Source organism: Narcine bancroftii, chromosome 5 (assembly GCF_036971445.1).
Source record: "Narcine bancroftii isolate sNarBan1 chromosome 5, sNarBan1.hap1, whole genome shotgun sequence".
NCBI classification, from domain to species: domain Eukaryota; kingdom Metazoa; phylum Chordata; class Chondrichthyes; order Torpediniformes; family Narcinidae; genus Narcine; species Narcine bancroftii.
Window position 1 is genome coordinate 223,877,393 of NC_091473.1, and position 21,087 is coordinate 223,898,479.

The following is a 21,087-nucleotide window of genomic DNA, read 5'->3' on the forward strand; positions in this document are numbered from 1 at the left end:
TTCTTGCCCTTTACAAAATCTCATTTGACTCCTCCCATTTCCTTCAAATCCACAGTACCTGCATGGGCCCAAGCTATGCTTGTATGTTGTGTATGTAGAACAGCTCCAGTTCCAAACCTACTCAGGTACCACTCCCCATTTCTTCCTCTGCTCCATAGATCTCTGCATTGGTGCTCTCTCTTCTACCCATGCAGAGCTCAACAATTTGATTAACTTCATTGCTAACTTCCACTCTGTCCATAAATTTACAAATTGATGCCATTATTATATTCAGTGCATTTAGAGTAAGTCCAACAGCAACCAGAATGCCCAGGATTCCCCACCTACCGAGCTACTTTTTTCGATGTCTTTTTTGTTGTTTTATTTTCTTCTGTTGTATGTTCAAATAAATACGAAACTCACATTCTGGTTTTTGTATTACATTGCATTAATTTATAATTTAGCAGCTGTGACATTAACCATATGTTTATTTTTTTCCTGTAATTAAAGTGTTATACAATTCAGACTCTGAATTTGTTGAAAGAATCGCTTTTAATACATTTACAGCTCCACAAATTTTTAGCAAATGTTGATGTTGGGCTCACTTTCAAATTAAATCTACTTAACTTGTAAAAAGGTTTAATAAAACCCCCTTATATTTTACCATGAAGTTCAGTAACCCTTTGTAAGTCTATAGATATACTTTGAGAGCTTGAGTGCTTTCTTCTGTGGCTCAATAGAGGTTTCTATGACAAATTCCGATCATCTATTGTTGAAAGACATAAAAGATGCTTTCAGGCGTTTCTCCACTTGGAAGAAAACGGCTGGTGATCCTTGTTATGTTTTTCTATATTTCTGTTGACTACATATAAAGATATTTTTAAATTTAAGTTTAGACATACAGTGCGATAACAGATCATTCCGTCCAATTATAGCCATTTTTTATTGAATATTTTATTTTTGTTTTTCAAAGACTCATCTGATTCAGACAACAATACACTCCAGCACTTTTGTATAGTATTACTGAGTCCATTTTATTCTTCCCCACCATGCCCTAATACAAACGAGAATAAAATACTGCAATGAAGTATAAATATTGGGAGGAATTTTGTAAAATTAGAATAGGTTACATACATACACATTTTAAAACGGATCTTATTTGAAAGACTGAAGAATTCATATTCAATAACATTGCAGGATCTCTGGAAACTTTTATGCACATTTGAAAAGTAGGTGCTGATTGAAATGATGTCATGAAATGAATAGACCATTGTTTGGAATTGGAGACAGGCTGGATGGTTGGATAAGTACAAGGCTTCTGGCCTTTCTGCATAGTGCTCACAGAAAGGTCACTCATGGGTTTTATTTATCTAAGACAACAGTTTGACTAAGAGAAGGATAACTCCTGTTGTGTGCTGAAGAAGGTGGGGGTTTTTGCAAGTGAGTTACATGGCTTTCTGGCAGTGGGCAGTTGGGGAGAGAGAAAGAGAAGTTCAACAAGCTCTCTCAGCTAGTGTGTGACACTGAAAGCAGCTGAACAGGGCAAGCCAGGAAGCTGGTTGAAACTGAAGAAAAGCTCCAGAGTGGCGGATGGCTGGAAGTGCTATCTGTCTGACCTTTCTCTTGGAATAAGGTGAACAGAAAGGAACTCTGTGATAGCCTGAAAGAAAGAGGTTACGATCTGGAAAACCCTGATAGGGCAAGTTTCATCAGAGGTGACTAATGGTGGTACCTCAGTTGTGGACAACCTGGAACAACAAATCTCTCTCTGCAAACCCTTCAAGAACCTTCCTGACCGGTAAAAATTTACCTTTCAAGCACCGAAGCCTGGTGAACTTTATACATGTTAAATTCTGTGCACAGTAAAAGAATTGTCAGCATCCAGAGAACTTGGAAGAAGGAGAAGTGAGATTGAACTGTGAACCAAAAAAACTTTTCTTAAATTTACACACACATCATACATGTGTGCTTAGAATTAGAAGGGGGTTAATTTGGGTTAGTTAAGTATAGAGGTAAGTTAAAGTTTGATTCTGTTTTCATGTTTAAAGATGATTAAAAATAACTTTTGTTTAACTAATGTCTATTGCTGCTGGGTTTTGGGGTCCTTTGGGTTCGTAACATTTTAAATACTGAGAAAACACAAACACCAGTGAGGTCAACAACCCTTGCAAAAAAGTGAAAAGACACCAGGTACTTAAATAAAAAGGAATAAGGGACACAAAAACAAGAGCACGTTGGCTGCACCATGTCCCAATTCTTTGATAATTATACCCAATTAGCCTACAACCACCAGTACTTTTCGAATGGCGGGAGGAAACTGGATCCCCGGGGAAAACCCATGTACCAATCCTTACATTGCGGGATTCAAACCCCAGTCCCGATCGTTGGCACTATAACAGCATTGCACTAACCACTATGCAAACCATACTCTTAGACTATTAGCAAAGGTTCAGATGTAAATTTTGTTCTGAACCGTGCGTAACAAGCAGCAATAGACAGTGCTTAATTTTAAAACACTTATTTCTAAATCTTAAACTATAGTCTTAACCTTCAAACTATCCTTAATACTAAATCAATCCACAGCAATGTGCAGATATCTAGTGTATGCTATACCCAAACCATTACAATCTAGGCCAAAATCGAGAAAGTTTCTTCAAAGTTCAGTCGTTTAAATTGAGTGTTGAAGCATAGGCCTTTGAAATTTGATGACCTGAATTAACGTTGAACTGATAGGAAGACAGGAGTTGTGTCTGCTACAGACTCACAAATTCTTCTTGCATTGCCTTTGAAGAAGTGTCCATCCACACAAGCTGTGGTCATTAATACTCCTGGTCCTTTTGTAGGCAAGACTCGAAGCTTCCAAGACCCTGGTACCAGTCTCTCCAAGTACCTTCACTGCTAGACACATTTAAAATGAAGCAGTCTCTCCAAGTGACCTCCACTGTTAGTCACAATCAAAATGAAGCACTTTGCTTCCCAAAAAGACCCTCTGGCACAGGTCAATTCACTGAAAAGGCCCAGTCAGTCACAGAGCATGCTTTGCTTTCAATTTCACAAAAATGGCTGGCCACATCATCTCTCAGCCTTTTCGCTAAGATCAAGTTTAAACATGGCTGCTTCAAAAAGCTGTTTTCTCTTCAGCAGTCAGAATAGTCCCTTTCACACTTGCAAGTGATGCCAGGAATTAACAGCCAATTGGCCTTTAAAGTATCTAGTGTGAAAGGAAAATCTTCTCAAAACCGGTGTCAGATGATGTCACCTCATGCCTGAGATTGACAGCCTCAATCCCTTGGACAATCCCTGGTGTCTGCAGATGCCGCCGTTGCAATCACGAAAGTGTGAAATGGGTAATTGCATGGTGGGATTGAAAGGTCCAAAGTTTTTGCATTGAATGCAACAACTTGAAGGAAGAAAAGATTAAAATGAAAGTATAAACTTTGCCATGGGAAAGTCACAGTGGGAGAAAGAGAGGAAATAGCAACAGTGGACAATTTTTAAACAGCATGGAAAAATTGGTAGTGCTATAGAGCATAATTTCTAAAAACCATGGAAAAAGCGAAGATGGGCCTGACTTCCCAGAATGCCGTGCAGCAGAGAATCTTCTCCGTGAATGCTCCGTGCATGCAGCTGGGGATACAGCCCTTTCTCTGCTGCATGGAATTCTGGAAGGGCAGGACCACCATCACTTTTACTATGGTATTTATAAATTGTACACAATAGTGCTACCAGCATTCCAACACTATAAATTGTGTGCTATAGCACAAGAAACTTTCCCACACTATATAAATTGTGCGCGATAGCCCTACAAATTTTCCAATACTGTATAAATTGAGCTCTACCAACCTTCCCACGCTGTTTAAAAATTGTCTGCTATTGTTCCCAACACCAACATATTCAGGTTCCATCTATACACCAAAGCCTGCTTATCTGGTATTATGATAAAGTCAAGGGTGAGTGGTCTGACAGTAGCTCAGCCATGTTCTCAGTTTCTTCTACTACCCTCCAATTGGACTGGCGCAAAAAATACATTAATTCTAGTGTAGGAATCATGTCTCGAGTAAAAGGAGTAATCCCTTTCTCTTGGATTCGGCCTTCTCCAGACATCTATGAGATTCAGCTCTTTCATAAAGGCCAGGATGACTTAGCTCCTCTGGTCCTCATTACCTTCTTTGTTGATTCGTCCGTAACTGGATCCAGACAAAAAAATTAAAGCCCCTTCAATCAAAACATTCTCAAACCCATTGGATACTTTCAAGAATATGACCTGTATAATTTTTTTTGTCATTTAAAATTCAGGGCATAAATATACATGTGTCTAGGGTTCAGAGTATATTTCACAATACTGTTATGGGCCCAGAGGACCCCGAACCACAGCAGCAATATAAATTCACCAAGGCAAATGGTTCCTTAAACAAAAGTTCCTTTTACTTATTTTTAAACATGAAAACAGGATCAAACTTTAACTTATTACTATTAACTTAACCTAACTTAACCCCTTTCTAATTCTAAGTGCACGTTTATGTGATGAGTGTGTACATTCAGAGAAGTCCAATCTCACTCTTTCAAGTTCACGGATACCAGGCAATTCTTATACTGTGCACAGAATTTAACATTTATGAATTGATGCTTGAAAGGTAAATGGCTACCACTCAGGATGGTACTTGTTTGTTTTCAGACAGAGATTTGTTGTTTGTTGGTCACAAACTGATTCTTTCCGATCAGCCAGTTCAGTGTTTTGCTGAAGAAACTTGCCCCATCAGGGCTTTCCAGGTGATAACCTCTTTCATTCAGGCCACCACAGAGTTCCTTTTTGTTTCCCTTAATTCAAATGAAACATTATGCAGCCAGCCATCTCCTCTTGCATATGGACCTCAAAGGGTTTGAACAGGCTGAACTCGAACTTACAATCTATCTTCAAAATGGGGTTCTTCCACAAGCTTGCCAGCATGTCCAATTAACACCTACTTGTGAAGTCCTTATAGGCATTCTTCAAAGATTTTGTAAAGGCATTTGGAGCCTAGACTGTTTGGCTTGAGCAGAGCCCTTGCATTTTAAATGAGATCTGTTTTGAAGTTTATCTGTGTGTGGCCTAACTAAAAACCCCACAATTTATCTCCTTAAAAACATATCTATATACAACATAAAATATAACATAATGCATCACAATACATCATCACGAATCTCCACGCCGAGTCAGCGACCATTTCCCTGACCATCACTGGAACATTCTTCCCTATCAAGATGGATACTCTGTGAAAGTATATAGATATGTTTTTGGGAGAAAAATTGGGAAAGGTTTGTTACAGTAGGTCACATAAAAACACTTTAAAACAGATCTTATTTGAAATACTGGAACTCTGCTTCATGCTAGACATGTTGGGGCCAACAGTCTTTGCAAGAGCTTTGGAGAGTGTCCAAGAGACTTCACTAATGGATTGTTGTTTACAAAAGGCAACAGATGAAAGATCTTGTCGGAGCTACAGACAGTCTGAAGGGGAACTTGCTTTTCTAAGAGAGTCATGTGGTTTTGCAACCAGGGAGTGTCAAACAGGCTTTCTCTGTGTGTGTGTGTGTGAGTGTGAGAGAGACACACACACACAAACACACACAGATCACTCTACAGCAGGGGTGTCAAACTCAAATTCACCGAGGGCCAAAATTAAAAACTTGGACTAAGTCGAGGGCCGAACTAAATATTTATTGAAAATTTTCAACAACATCTGCATGTTTTCTCTCAACATATGTAATGTTAAACTTTTTCTTATTAAAATAAATGTTTAATAATAGTTTTGGTTAAACTCTTTCCATAAGAAGCATTAACAATTAAGAAATAAAATATTCAATAAATAATATTTCTCTCTAACCTTTAAGCTCCTTTTAAATGTATTGTTTTTCACAACCCAACAAGTCAAAAAAATAACAACTTACTTCAATGAAAATCCAATCTTTCAACTATGAACAGTCCAAAGTTAACCAAAGAAAATATTAATCCAAGCTTAGCTTGCTACACTGTGATTTACTCTGATGTACCTGGGTTTAAACCAGATACTTGGCATCTCTTCTTAGATGCAAGTTCATCAAACTCTGGTGTCAGACTCTGAGCTGAGGAAATCCTCAGGACTGAATGAAGGTGCTCGTCAGTAAGACGACTCCTGTGTGGTGTTTTGTTTATCTTCATCAAAGAGAAGAATTGTTCACAGAGATACGTGCTGCCGAACATTGACAACATTTGAGCAGCTTGTGTACGGAGTTGGGGCAGTGTGTCGTGAAGGAACTGTGGGAACTGCGCAGCACCGACAGAGTCATACTTTGACTTGAGTGTGTCATTACACTGGAGCTCAATCAGCTCCATTTGGAGGTTGGTTGGAGCGCTTGTCACGTCAACCGCAAACGGATTGCTGAGTAGTTCAAATCTGCGTTTCTGGGCTTCAAAGTCAGCAAATCGTCAGGAAAACTCCGCACGAAGTACGCTTAGCTTTTCAGCAAACTCTGCACTGGGCAACACGGCAGGTGAGATCTGTTCTTTCATAATTTGGCAGCACTGAAAATGAGCCATGTTTCCCTGCAGCAGGGTTCTAAAAGCCCTCACTGCACTGTACATGTCTGTAATGATGAGCCCTCGTCCCTGAAGCTGCAGGTTTAGCGCATCGAGATGGCTCACGATGTCACACAGGAATGCCAGCTCACATTGAAACTTTTTATCCCTTTGCTCTCCATAAACAGACATATTTCTTCACGCAGCTCAAAGCATCTCTTCAGTACTTTTCCTCGGCTAAGCCATCACACCTCTGTGTGATAGAGCACGTCTCCGTATTCTGACCCTAACTCCTCCAGAAAGGACTTGAACTGGCGGTGATTTAAACCTTTGACTCTTATGAAGTTAACTACTCGAGTTACAGTGTTCATAATATGCTCCGTTTTCAAGGCTTTGCCACACAAGGCTTCCTTGTGGATTATGCAGTGGTAAACTGTAAGCTCACCTGCATGATTCTCCCGCATCTTCTCCCGAATCCTGCCCACCAGTCCATTTTTCTGACCACGCATTGCAGGTGCACCATCTGTCGTTAGTCCCACAAGTTTATCCCAAGGCAGCATCATTTCATTGAGACATTTGGACACCTTCTTGAAGATTTCTTTTCCTGTGGTTGTGCCATGCATGGATTTTAATCCTAAAAGTTCCTCTGTAACGGAAAGTTTTGTGTCCACTCCACGGATGAATATTGATAGCTGGGCAGTATCTGATGTGTCGCTGCTCTCGTCTACAGCAAGTGAGTATGCCATAAAATCTTTCCCCTTCTCCTTTAGTTGTTCTTGTAGATTAGTAGCAAGCTCACAAGCACGCGCAGCCACGGTGTTTCTGCTCAGGCTCACATTTAAAAACGTTTGCTTTTTATCTGGGCAAATGACATCGCAAACTTTGAGCAGGCATTTTTTAACAAACTCTCCCTCCGTAAAGGGCCTGGCTGATTTGGCGATCTCTGCGGCCACAATAAAACTAGCCTTTACAGCAGCCTCACTTTGGGATTCTGCTTTGGTGAACATAGTTTGCTGTAAAACCAGACTTATTTTCATCTCCTCCACCTTCTGGAGCTTTTGCTTCTCGTTCAGATCCTTATATCTGTCCTGGTGTTTTGTTTCATAATGTCGTTTTATCTTTCTTTGGCTTGGCTTCGCGGACGAAGATTTATGGAGGGGGTAAAAAGTCCACGTCAGCTGCAGGCTCGTTTGTGGCTGACAAGTCCGATGCGGGACAGGCAGACACGATTGCAGCGGTTGCAAGGGAAAATTGGTGGGTTGGGGTTGGGTGTTGGGTTTTTTCCTCCTTTGCCTTTTGTCAGTGAGGTGGGCTCTGCGGTCTTCTTCAAAGGAGGCTGCTGCCCGCCAAACTGTGAGGCGCCAAGATGCACGGTTTGAGGCGTTATCAGCCCACTGGCGGTGGTCAATGTGGCAGGCACCAAGAGATTTCTTTAGGCAGTCCTTGTACCTTTTCTTTGGTGCACCTCTGTCACGGTGTCGTTTTATGTTATATTCTTTAACCGCAGACACACTGGCTCCACACACAAGACAAACAGGTTTCTCTTTTAAAACGATGAACATATAGTCAGCCTCCCACCTGTCTTGAAAGGTCCTGTTTTCTATCTTTCGTTTGGCCATTTTTTGTAAGGGGTTTATTAGATGTGAGTTAGGCAACAGGACCTCGCAGATGTTAATGAAAATAAACAGAGGAGGTGGGGGCGCCAACACATTTGCAAAGCATTCTGGGATTCAATTCAAATTCAATTCAAATAGCTTTATTGTCATTGTACAAAGTATACAACGAGATTAAAAGACAGCAGTTCAAGGTTACCAATGCAGCAACTCAACCACAGACAGCACCACGGAAGTTAAATAAACAAAAAAAAACGCCGCAGTTCTTAACATAACGGTCATCAGCCACCCGAAGTTCCAGCTCGTCCATTTTGCCTGCCAAGGATCGCACGTTGCCAAGAAGCATGCCAGGGAGCGGAGCTCTGCAGGGAGCCCTCCCCAACCCAGCCAGCAGGCCCGAGCGGCATCCCCCCCCCAGGCCCCTCTCCCTCCTCCGCCCCTGCCTCCGCCCACCGCAACCACCGCCAACAACCCAAGGAGTCCCCGCTGGTCTCGCCATCTCACCGGGAATACCGTGAGAGCAGTGGAACTCGTCCGCGACCTCCACCCCAGTGGAAAGTTCGATGCCCAGCAGCACCCGCCCACAGATGAAGCTCAAGGAGACGCGGAGGTGACCCACCACGTCCAGCCACATGGAGCTAGGCGGCGGGTCCATTGTAGCTAGGCGGCGGGTCTGTTGTATCGGCGCCGCTGTGAATATCTAATTAACTTTCCCGTTAACTATATCGGTGTACTGCTGTGCCTGCTGTGGAAGTGCTAAAAACTACTATGGTAGTGCTTGCTGCTGTGCATGTGCTATACTTGCGCGGCGGCCAGCGGGCCAACTCTCATATATATTTAATATGATCTTACGGGCCAAATATAATAATATCGCGGGCCAAATTTGGCCCGCGGGCCGGAGTTTGACATGTGTGCTCTACAGTGTTACAGCCAGCAACAGCAGCTGGGACTGGAACAGGACAAGCTGGCAAGCTTGTGGAAAGCCTCATTTGAAAGATGGGTTTGGAAGTGCTTTGTTCAGCCTGGTCAAAGCCCTTGTGGTTAATGATAGAGGAGAGGACTGACTGTCTAATGTTTCACTTGGAATAAGAGAAACAAAAATCCACTCTGTGGTGACCTGAAAGAAAGAGGTCAGGAGAACCCTGAAGGGGGCAAGTTTCTTCGGCAAGACACTGAAATGGCTGATGGAAGTAAATATACAACAAATCTCTCTCTGAAAACCGACAAGAACCTTCCTGAGCAGTAACCATTTACCTTTCAAGCATAAAGCCTGCTGAACTTTATAAATGTTAAATTCTGTGCACTGTATAAGAATTGCCTGCAACCAGTAAACTTGGAGGAATGAGAAGTGAGATTGGACTGTGAACCAAAGAACTTTTCTGAACTTACACACACATTACATACACATGTGCTTAGAATTAGAAGGGGGTTAAGTAAGTCAATAGTGATAAGTTAAAGTTTGCTTCTATTTTCATGTTTAAAGATAACTAAAAGCAACTTTTGTTTAAGTAACCATTTGTCTTGGTGAATATCTATTGCTGCTGGGTTTTGGGGTCCTCTGGGCTTATAACAACACCCCTTTTTCCACAAACTCCACTGTGTCTCTCCCCTCCGTACCCTCCTTCACCCCCACAATCTTGACCTTATTCTTCCTGCTGATGTTTTCTAAGGTATCTATCTTCTCCTACATCCTTACCCTATCCCTTTCCCATGCAACCATTTCATTCCCCTCCTAACCTTTCCTACAGCCTCTCAATTCTCTCTACTGTTTCTGATGCTCTTTCCATCAAGTTATCCAACTGTACTTTGATTTCCCCCTGCTCTGCCATCAGCGTCTTCAAAGTTTAAAAAAAAATCTGGCTAATGGCCTCCGTTATTTCTTTGACAAAGGGCATCAGGCCGTCTGCCTTCTTTATTTACCTTTCACCTTTGTATATTGTCCTTCTTTTGCTATACAATATATTAAATTAATTACTTTACAAAATAGACTTGGCCACATTGGGTATTGTCACTGGGCATGAAGTTCACAGTTGTCAACCATGGAACATTACAGCACAGAAACAGGCCCCTTCAGCCCTTTTAGTCTGTGCTTAACCAGTTTTTTCCTAGTCCCACTGATCTGCACCCAGTTCATAACCCTCTGTACCCCTCCCATCCATGTACCTGCCCAAATTCTTCTTAAATTTTAAATGAGCCTGCATTCACCACTTCATTTGGCACTCATTCCATGTGCCCACCACTCTCTGTGTGACAAAGTTCCCCCTCACATTCCCCCTATACTTTCCCCTTTCACCCTTAACCCATGCCTCTGGTTTGTATCTCACCTGCTCTCAGTGGAAAAAAGCCTATTGGATTTACTGTCTATCCCCCTCATAATTTTAAATACCTCTTTCAAATCTCACCTTATTCTTCTACACTCCAGGGAATAAAGTCCTAACCTGTTTAATCTTTCCCTGTAACTGAACACCTGAAGACCCAGCAACATCCTAATAAACCTTCTTTGAACTCTTTCACTATTACTGAAATTCTTCCTGTAGTTTGGCGACCAGAACTACATATAATACTCCAAATTTGGCCTCACCAATGTCTTGTACAACTTCACCATAACATCCCGACTCTATACTCAGTTCTTTGATTTATGAAGTCCAATATGCTAAAAGCTCTTTTTGCAACCTCTACCTGTGACACCACTATCGGGGAATTATATATCTGTATTCCCAAATCCCTCTGTTTTACCGCACCCTACCCCCCCCACCCCCACCCCCCCCAGTGCCCAACAATTTACTGTGCTTGTCCTTTCTTGGTTTGTCCTTCCAAAATGTAATACCTCATACTTCATTACATTTGATCTATTGTAGTGACTGCTACAAGGAATGAAACACACAACTACTATGTTGGGGATTTCAAACGAACTGTTTATTCAGACTTCGTGCACACCTATTAAGGGCGGGATGAGCTCCACCCCTGCATTGGCGCACGCCCTGGCCTAAACCACGAGGCACGGAGGCCCCCCCGATGGGGCCATCTTATTGCGGCTGCCCTGTCGGTGCAGTGATACAAGCGGATCCTGTTTGCCACAAGGATGTGCGCCACCACACAACCCCACCCCCGTTGTTTTGGCCGGGCCGTCAGTACCGGCTAGCTAAGGCCCAGGTGTGCCACCTTGAGTCTGTCGACTGTGAATATCTCCCTTTTGCCCCCGATGTCCAGGGCTAATGTCTTGCCTGAATGTTGAAGGACTTTGTAGCAGCCCTCATGTGTGGGCCTCACTGGACGAAAACAAAGTCAACCATGGCCAGTTCTTTGGGGATGCAGGACAGACGGATGCCGTGGTGGGGGCGTGTGAGGCGAGCTTACCCCCCCACCCCCCCCCCCCCCCAAGTCTGCCAGCAAATTCTGATTCCCGGTTGCGGAACCAATGCTTGGGCCGAAGAACTCCCCGGATAGCGACAACGAGGTGCCATAGACCAACTCTGCGGACGATACCTGTAGGTCTTTCTTTGGGGCCATTCTGATGCTGAGCAGGACCCAGGGCAATTCGTCCGTCCAGTTGGGGCCAGTGAGGCGAGCCATGAGAGTGCCTTTAGGTGCCGGTGGAAGTGCTTCACTAGGTTGTTGGCTTTGGATGGTATACAGTGGTGTGATGGAACTCGATCCCCAAGAGATTTGCCAGCTGTGACTAGAGGGCGGATGTGAACTAGGCACCCCTGTCGCTCATCATATGTACTGGGACTCCAAACCTGGCAATCCAGTGGGTGAGTAGGTTCCTGGCGCAGGGCTTGGCAGAAGTGTCTTTTAGCGGGATGGCTTCCAGCCACCTCATTGTGCGGTCAACCACAGTCAACAAATAGCGGGCGTCTCTGGACACCAGCAGGGGACCCACGATGTCGACGTGTATGTGTTTGAACCTCTTGGCTGTGGAGTCAAACTGCTGTACCGGAGCCTTTACATGGCACTGGACTTTTGAGGTCTGGCACTGCGTGCAGTTTCTCGCCATCTGAGCTACCTGTGTCTTGAGGCCATGCCACATGAACTGTTCCGCCATCATGTGAACCGAGGAGTGAGCCAAGTCGTGGACCATGCTGAAGGCCTGTGGTCTCCATTGCAGTGAGACTGCCGGGCACGGCAAGCCGGTGGAGACATCGCAGAGCAGCATATCAGGGCTATACGGCAGTTTGAGGTCCTGGAGCCAAAGGCCTGTGATGGCAGTGCGGAAAGCTTGTGCATCTGCATCCTCCTTCTGTGCCTGTGCTAGCTGGGAGTAGTCCAGGCCAGGGGTGAGGCTGTGGATGGTGGGCCTTGAGAGCGCGACTGCAACGACATTGCCCTTACTCGCTCGGTGTCGGATGTCAGTGGTGAACTCCGATGCATAGGACGGATGCCACTATTGGCATGCCGACCAGGGATCTTTCGACATCGCGAGGGCCTGAGTGAGTAGTGGTCAGTGAAAATGGTGAATGGCCTGCCCTTCAGGAAGTACCGTAAGTGTCTGATGGCCAGGTACAGGACCAGGAGCTCCCTGTCAAAGGCGTTGTATTTTAGTTCCGGGGGGCGGAGGTGCTTGCTGAAGAAAGCAAGCGGATGTCACTGGCCATTGACTGATTGCTCCAGGACACCGCCGAAGGCTGTGGCTGAAGCGTTCACTGAGAGTGTTGTGTGGGCGTCAGGCTGCGGGTGGGCTAGTAGGGTGGCGCTTACCAGGGCGTCTTTTGTCGTGATTAAAGCATTCTCATCCTCTTCCGTCCATTCGAAGGTTTTGTTCTTGGCGGCGATCAATGCGAACAACGGCCGCATGATGTGAGCCACCCCCAGATGAAGCGGTGGTAAAAGTTGACCATTCCGTTGAATTCCTGTAGACCTTTGAGGGTGTCAGGCTTCGGGAACTGGTGTACAGCTGCGACCTTCTCGGATGCTGGGGCGGCCCCGTCCGCGGAGATGGTATGGCACAGGAACTGCAGGGACCGTGAGACCGAACTCTGCCAGATGGGCGAATAGCGCATGGAGATAGACCTCGTGTTCATCATTGTCCCAATTGGCGATGAAAATGTCGCCGAGATAGATGAACACGAAGTCCAAGTCTCTGCCCACTGTGCCCATCAGCCGTTGAAATGTCTGGGCCGCGTTTTTAAGGTCGAGGGCATCCGCAGAAACTCGAATAGGCTGAACGGGGTGATGATGGTGGTCTTGCCGATGTTGTCGGGGTGGACCGGAAATTGATGGTAACCTTGTACCAGGTTGACCTTCGAGAAAACCTGGGTGCCATGCAAGTTGGCCGTAACGTCCTGTATATGTGGGACGGGTTATCGGTCTGGCGTGGTTGTGTTGTTGGGGCAGCGGTAGTTCCCACATGGGCGGCAACCCCCAGAAGCCTTTCGGACCACGTGGAGGGGGGGGGCCTAAGGGCTATCTGACCTGCAGACGGTCCCCAGCTCCTGCAATCGGGAGAACTCCTCCTTTGCCAGTTGCAGCTTGTCGGGGGCAACTACCTGGCTTTGGCGTTGGGGAGGGCCCTGGGTTGAAATGTGGTGGCGGACTCCATGTTGGGGCATGGTGGAAGTGAACTGCGGTTGCAGGATGACGAAGAAATTGTTGCGCATGCGAGAATACTCGTCCTTGGGGGTGCTAATGGAAGCTATTCCCCCGGTCGCACGCGTCTGGAGTCAAGGTGGACGGATTGGAAGTTGCGGGCGTGTACCAACCATTTGTCTTTGATGTCTACCAACAGGCGGTGCGCCTGGAAGAAATTGGCTCCCAGCAACGCTGTCCCAACCGAGGCTAGCACAAACTTCCAGCGGAACTTGTCCTTGCTGATCTGGATCTGTGCGCTGCGTGTGCCGAAAGTCCTGAGAATCCGTTAGCTGCCCGTAGGGTTGAGACCCATCCCCGGGTGTGGGTCTCGAGGGCCGTCAGGGAAGCACACTCAGTTCTGCTCCAGTGTCTACCAGGAAACGCCGACTACTGGACTTATCAATCACATGCAGGAGGTTGTTAGCGCGGCCAGCCGTAGCAGCCAATAATGGCAGTTGGCAAGGTGGAGTGGTGTTCTGGTTTGTGCTTGGCGTGCGCTTGCGGCCAATTGGGTCCTGGGTGGGTGACCTGGCTGAGGGCGGCCTCGTTTTCTCGCTTGGTCCACCAGAGGGCATCTGCACGGGCCACAACTCTGCATGGATCTGAGAAATCCTCATCTGCTAGCAGGAGTTGGATGTCCTCTGGCATCTGCTCGAGGAAAGCCTGTCTGAACATCAAGCAGGGTCTGTGGCCCTCTGCCAGCGCCAGCATTTCATCCATGAGGACAGATGGGGTTCTGTCGCCCAGACCATCCAGGTGTAGGAGTCTGGTGGCGTGCTGCCGCTGGGAGAGCCCGAAGGTGCCGAGGAGGAGGGTTCTGAGATTGAGGTATTTACCTTCCTCCGGTGGGTGGTGGATGAGGTCGTCCACCCTGGCCGCGGTTTCTTTGTTGAGCACGCTCACGACGTGGTAGAACATTGTGACATCTGAGGTGATGTGTCTGAGGTGAAACTGCGCTTCCGCCTGCCCGAACCAAGTGCGTGGGCGATGCGTCCAGAAGGGGGGGAGAGTTTGACCATGACCGTGCTGATTGCTGCTGAATCTATATCTGGAGGCTGGAAAACCACCTGGACTCGCTGGGGTCACTAATGTAGCAACTGCTACAAGGAATGAAACACACCACTACCACATTGGGGGTTTCAAACAAACTGTTTGGGCGGTGTGAGCTCCGCCCCACGTCGGCGGTGAAGTCACTCTGCTCGCCCGAGGTGCAACACTACCATTTTTTTTTCAGCCCATTTTTCCAGCTGGTCCAGATCCATCTACAAGCTTTGAAAACCATCTTTGCTTTTCATGGTGCCTCCAATCTTAGAGTCATCTGCAAACTTACTGATCCAATTTTTCACATCATCATCCAGATCATTGATATAGATGACAAACAACAATGGTTCCAGCACCGATTCCTGAGGCCCACCATTGATCACAGGATTCCAGTCTGAGAAACAATCATACAGCACTTACTCTCTACCTTCTCCCGTCCAGCCACTACTTCACCATGAATACCTAGCGTCTAAACCTTACTGACTAACCTCCCATGTGGGACTTTGTCAAAGTCCTTACGAAAGTCCAAGTAGAGAACATCCACAACCCTTCTTTCTTGAACTTTTCCTGGTAACCTCCTCAAAAAAAACTCTATAAAACTGGTTAAACACGACTTAATATACACAAAGCCATGTTGACTATCCCTAATCAGTCCATGGCCATCCAAATAATTGTATATCCGATCTCTGAAAAGATCTTCCAATAATTTACTTATTACTGATGTCAGGCTCACTAGCCTGTAATTTTCAGGGTCACTTTTGGAGCCTTTTTAAACAAAGGAATAATGTGAGCTACCCTCCAATCCTCCGGCCCTACACCCATGGCTAAGAACGTTTTAAATATTTCTGCCAGAGCCCCTGCACATCCTAATTTGGTTCAAGAGAGCAAGCACTTCCTCTTCTTTAATCTGTATAGTTTTCATGTCCTCACTGATTGCTTTCCTTACTTCCCACGACTCTGTATCCCTTTCCTGAGTGAATACTGATTGGGGGGGGGGGTGGGGGGGGGGAAAGAATTAAGATCTTCCCCCATCCCCCAGACAAAGCTGGCCCCTTTAATCTTCTAGGAGACCAATTTTGTCCCTTACTATCCTGTAGAAAACTGTAGGATTTTCCTTCACATTGTCTGCCAAAGCAACTTCTTTTAGCCTTCCTAATTTCTTTTTTGAGGTTTTCCTTTAATTTTCTAAATACCTCAATATCTCATTTGCTCCTTTGCCCATACCTGCTTCCGAACCATATCCCCAATATCCCTTGGAAACTAAGGTTCCTTGTGTCTTCTGACCTTGCCTTTGATCCTGACAGCAACATACAAAATCTGTCTCTCAAAGTTTTATCTTGCCTGAAAACAGCTTATCCCAATTCATGCATTCTAGACCCTTTCTCATTTCCTCAAAATTGTCCTTTCCCAAGTTGGAATCTCAACCTGAGGCCCAGACCAATCCTTCTCCCATAATTAACTTGAAACTAATGCCATTATTATCACTTGACCAAAAGTGTTCCTCTACACATGTCTTGCCTTTTTCCTTAATAGGAAATCCAGAATTACACTTTCACTAGTTGGTACCTCTATACATTGATTTAGAAAACTTTTCTGAACACATTTGACAAACTTCAAGCTATCCAGCCCTTTTATAGAATGGGAGTCCCAGTCAATATGTGGAAAGTTTAAAATCTCCTACTATCACAACCTTATGTTTCCTGCAGCTGTCTGCCATCTTGCAACAGATTTGCTCCTCCAATTCTCGTGGACTATTTGGTGGACAATAATACAACACTATGAGCATGGCCATACCTCCACCCATATAGCCTCAGTAGATGAGCTCTCAGGTCTGTTCTGCCTGAACACAGTTGTAATATTTTTCCCTGACAAGCAAAGCTACTCTTCCCCCTTTCATCCCACGTACAACCCATTGATTTCCACATGTGCAATTTCCACATCAACTTTTCCCTCCTCCATGGGTTACCCTTTGATCTTTCTGCCACCAGTTGCACTCTTGTCACTCTTGATCTTTTTTAAAACTCAGTTTTTATTTTAAAATTTTGGCCTTATTGGCCAAATCCCTCATGGTCTCACACTTCCCTATTTTTTAAATGCCTCAAGCCAATAACTCTTTGATCCATATATTTGTATACATCATACCTTTTCACTCCATATTGGCACTAATGTCTTTGATTTCACAGATCTCTCTTTGTCAATACCCATTTTCCCTCGATCCTCACTACCACCCTCTCCTAACCTACCCAAACTCCTGTACTCATATTTGCCTGGATAATTAAAGCGTCACCAGCTCTTCCCCCTGTATTTTCTTACCTAGGCTGTCCTCATTCTCATTCTTGTGGTATCTCCATGGGTTTACATTTCTGAGATCTCTTGTGCCTGCATGTTTTCCTCATTAGCCTCTTAGTCAATTATAGAATTCACTGAACCTTGCTGCCTCTTATTTCTTAACCCTGCAACAGTTTGTTGATTGGAATAATTTACATAACAACTTTTGAGGCTCAACATCATCCAGGACAAAGCTCACTTGATTGAGGTTCATTTCCTTCACTATTAGTGTGTCAACAATATGTACCATCTACAAAATGCATCTTAGTTACTCACTTAAGCTAATCAAACCTTCAAATCCATAATGACTATCACAGAGGAGTATGAGGACAGCAGAGATGGAAAACAGCACCACCTGCAGGTTCCCATCAATTTTTATGGCATCCTGATTTGGAAATAAATTCCCTTTATTTCATCATGGCTTGGAGAAAATTCTGCAACTCCTACCCAACAATATTATAGGAGTTTTCTTCTTTGGCTTGGCTTCGCGGACGAAGATTTAAGGAGGGGGTAAAAGTCCACGTCAGCAGTATCTTTGAATGAAATGTTACAACACTTCAAGAAGGTTGCTCATCACCAACCTCTCAAAGTCAAGTTGGCCATTACATTAAAAAATTGCTTCAAGTTCTTTTTGATCACAGTATGCAGTAAAATTTATTTTTGTTGTCCATTTTTTCCCCACTGTTCCTGTTAAATTACTTGCAGTGCTTTTCAAGCCATTGTTTTTTTTTCAGTTAACTTTGGCATATTTCTTTTTAGCTGAACATTGGTTTATGAGCATTTCCATTGTGGCATTTCAAAATGGGAAACTTACAAGTCAAACAGTAAACAGGACGGTTTTCAAAATAAGGTCATACCATCATGTTGAGCACATGCTTCCAAAATGATTTCTTACTTATTATGTGATGGATTATATTATATTTTATATTATGTATAGATAAGGTTTTTGAAGGAGATAGATTGTGGGGGGCAGTGTAGGTCACAAACAAACACTTCATAAAACAGATCTTATTTAAAATGCCAGAGCTTTGCTGAAGCCAGACAAAAACTGAAGAATGCCTATAGAGTCTTCACAAGTAGGTGCTGTGGAGTAATGGATTATTGTTTTGAAAGCAACAGATGAACGGGCTCAGGAGATTGGGTCCAGTTCTGCAATCTGTTTAGTTGCAGTTTGCTGTTCTAAGAAGGTCATGTGGCTTGCAAGTAGGGAGAGAGAGAGAGAGAGTTAGTTTCTTCGGCAAGACACTTGAAGTGACTGATTATAGGAAATCATTTTGTGTGTGTTCAACTAGCAACAAACATCTCTCTGAAACCAACAATAACCTTCCTGAGTGGTAGCTGTTTAACTTTAAGCACCAGAGTCTGGTGAAGATTCATAAATGTTAAATTCTGTGCACAGTATAAGAATTGCCTGAACTTGGAGAAATGAGAAGTGACTGAATGGACAATGAAACAAAAGAACTTTCCTGAACATGTACACATTACATACACGTGCGCTTAGAATTAGAAGGGGGTTGTTAATAGTAATAAGTTAATGTTTGATCTTGTTATACTTAAAGAAAATTAAAAGCAACTTCTGTTTAACTATTATCTTGGTGAATTTCTATTGGTGCTGGGTTTTGGAGTCCTCTGGGCTTATAACAATTATCACTTTACACATATTAAAGTGGTAACCTTCAGGAAGGTCACATATTAGATTTGATCTGAATCACTTGGCTGTACTGTAATTGCTTAATGATGATGTAATATTAGCAATTATCGTTGAATTCTGCTACCAGCTCTTTGAGAATTTTTTTGAACCACCAAGCCAGGTGTTTTTGTATTGGATGTAAAGGGGTGACCTTGTGTTTAGATCAAGTGATCAAATGGTTTCTGGCTTGTAACAATTGTTTGCGCAACATTCCCGAGAGACCCTTTGAATTAAAAGTCATGTGCTGAACTCGAGATCCCTTAAATGTCACACCCATGCAAAGAACTAAACCTTAAAGATCAACTGCATTTTTTTTTTGTTCTTGCTTTGGCGTTTTTCTTGAACTCATAACCTTTATAACTTAGTTGAAAATACTACCATAAACTATGATTGTATATTTAGCTTTTGTATCAGCAGAGAAGGTATTGACAGGAGGAAATAGGCAGGATTTTAAACAGTAAGTTACAGGCTTTTGAAAAATTTGATTTTATTTAATTTTTGTACATTATGGAATCAATGCTACTTTTAATATCCTATTCCTGTGATAACAGTTGAAGTTTAAATTAAGTTTCAGTTTATTTGTCACAAAATACCAAGTACAGTGACTTCTGCAAGCAGATTATCAGGTTATCTCTAACATTCACATGGCTGTTACAGGTTATAGGATTGCAATAAGAAAGATCAATTCTCACCAAGACAGGACAGCATGATGGCTCTGTTATGATATTCATTCAGGAGCCAGATGTCTGCTGGGAGAAACTGTCTTAGCAATGTAGGTGTGTGCTTTCACACTCTTAAGCCTTCTCTCTGATAAGAGGAGGAAGTGAAGAGGTGTAATGGGACCTTCACTATGTTGGCTAGGCAGCAGAAAACATAGATAAGAGCCCACAGAGGGGAGGGAAATTTGCATTACTTTCTGAACTGCATTTGCTACCTTCTGCTTCTAATCTTGAGCCTAGCAGTTCCCATACCACGTTAGCAAGTATGATTTTGATGGTACAACTATAGAATTTGTTGAGCAATAAGGGGGACATGTTGAATTTCCTTGGTCTTTTAAGAAAGTGGAGACATTGGTGCGCTTTATTAACCATTGCATAAATGTGTTTGTCCCAGGTCAGGTTTTTGGAGAAATTTATTCTGAAGAACTTGAAGATATCTACTCTTTTGACTTCAGGGCCATTAAAGTGGACGGGGTTGAGGACTCTGTCATCTTTCCAGAAGTCAATGATCATCTCCTTTGTCTTATTGACATTGAAAGAGCTATCTTGATACCATGCCACTCAACTTTGTGTCGTTCCTCTATTAAATTTCTTCGTAATTTGATACCTGGCCTACCCAGCTTTTTTTTTTGTGTGAAAATTAAACATTTTTATGCTTTAAAAGCCTTCCCTTGTTATTTGTTGTTGTTTAAACATTGATACTGTGGCGGTGTGAGCAATGGGAGAAACACAGCCACCATATTGATGCACGTCTCTCTAAGGGCAGCATGAGCTCAGTCTCCTGGTGCATTGTGACATCATAATCGCTGCCCAGGGTGCGCGCTGGAAGGGATGCTGGAGTCAGAGAGAAACCTCTGACGACACCATTTCCCCATGGCTGCCCCGCCACGTGGCGATACAAGTGGGGCCGGTTCGCCATGACGATGAGCGCCACAACAGTACAAGTGATTTGCTGTTGCTACTGGACTGTTTTTTCAGTTAGCTGAAAAATTCAGTCATCTGAAATAGATCTGGACCCGACCATTTTGGATAATCAGAGTTGTACTATACTAGCACCAGCAAAGCAGATGAAAATGATTTGTTTGAACACCCAAACACCTCTTATTGAACATTAATAACATTTCAACTCCGAATTTTCTGCTGCAATTTCCAGAGTGCCCTGCACATTTTTTTGAGCATGTTATTTTTAAAAAAAACCCACAATCACAGTCAATAAAACCATAAAAAGAACAAATGTGGTAGAAAGTAAAAAAAAACACTTTTATCCCTCCAATCCTCCCTCCCTCCCCAAACCCCCACCCACCAACACTACCCTAAGTATGAAAGAAAAAAATAATATAGGAGAATGCCAAAAAGTAATATGATTCTCAATACAAACAATGATGGAGTTGAAGGTTACCAAAGGGATGGGCTTTCAAGAGTCCTTTACACACATACTATAAATATGGGCTCTATATTTTAAAAAAAAATGACATTTATTATGTAAATTGTTATTTTCTTAAGTGGAATACAAGAACGCATTTCAGCATGCCATCTCTCCATCCCTAAATCCATATCTGATTTACAAATAATGGCTATGCACTTCCTAGAAACAGCTAAAGCCAATCATAAAAA

The 21,087-nt window shown here is 43.7% G+C and overlaps 1 protein-coding gene and 1 long non-coding RNA gene across 5 annotated transcripts in view; both read left to right on the forward strand.

Annotated features, from left to right (window-relative positions):
* The window catches only part of LOC138764954 (AT-rich interactive domain-containing protein 2-like), a 278,904-nt gene that overhangs the window by 118,450 nt on the left and 139,367 nt on the right, over positions 1 to 21,087 (forward strand). The gene's annotated exons all lie outside the window — the stretch shown is intronic.
* Positions 19,101 to 20,077, forward strand: LOC138764955 (uncharacterized). Its single transcript, XR_011358385.1, has 2 exons — positions 19,101 to 19,211; positions 19,868 to 20,077. It is a non-coding gene; the product is annotated as an uncharacterized lncRNA (long non-coding RNA).